This window comes from Phyllobates terribilis, unplaced genomic scaffold (assembly GCF_046119375.1).
Source record: "Phyllobates terribilis strain yellow unplaced genomic scaffold, ASM4611937v1 Scaffold_11__3_contigs__length_659146591, whole genome shotgun sequence".
Taxonomy (NCBI): domain Eukaryota; kingdom Metazoa; phylum Chordata; class Amphibia; order Anura; family Dendrobatidae; genus Phyllobates; species Phyllobates terribilis.
In genome coordinates, this window is record NW_027362771.1 from 326,339,407 (window position 1) to 326,340,395 (window position 989).

Consider the following 989-nt stretch of genomic DNA (forward strand, 5'->3'; position numbering starts at 1 on the left):
ATTTGATAAGACAGCTACAGTATATAAATATAACACTTTTAGATTAGCACATGGTAAATGGCTTCTTAGGAATTATATGAATTATTGCTAGTAAATGAAAATAGAATAAATTAAAACCAAATCATACTATTGATATGTGACAGACTGCTATATTAAGATCTAAAATTAGAAGTGTTAAGATACTATGTGGATAATTATCATCATTTACATAAACTTATGAAGTAATTACTACGTTCAATAAATAATACTTTTTCATTCTCCAATCATGTTTTTATTTCATAGTTTTTAATGGTTTCTTAATTTTTAAGGTTGAAAGTAGACATAAATCCATGAAGTTCAACCTGTAGCCTAACAAGTTGATCCAGTGGATGGTAACAACTCCATTAGGCAGATGCTAATTGCCCCATATTAGGGAAAAAATACTTCCTGACTTCATATATGTAAATCAGACTAGTTCCCTGGATCAATGTCTCATCATAGAATCTAGTGCCCATAACCTGTAATATTATATTTTTAAAGAAAGGCATCCAGGCCCTCATTGAACTTTTGTAGTGAGTCAACCATTACAATACCATATAACATTTCTGAGGCCCTCCTCTACGTATCTTCCAGGGTGTATTACTGTCCTTCCTTCTAATTTTTGGCAGCTCTTGCACTTAGTGCATAGGCTTCATGAGTATAGGAGTCTCACTACCTAACAGTTTTGACAGAATGTGTATGGGAACCTCCTTTATGTCTTATACAGGGTGTATCAGAGTCCCCTTTACTTCTAGATTTTGGCAGTCCCTCCTTCATAAATTAAACAGAATGTGTCTGACCATGTCACACCCCACTTGCCCAGATAAGGTATTAAAATGTTATAATTACATTTACTGGTGACTACCGGTGGGTATAGTTTTATTTGGGTCTTACTGTGATGTTTTTAACTGACATGGAATAAAGAACAAGTTTTCATCAAGAACCTGCTGTTTTGGTGCCTTGACTTTCCT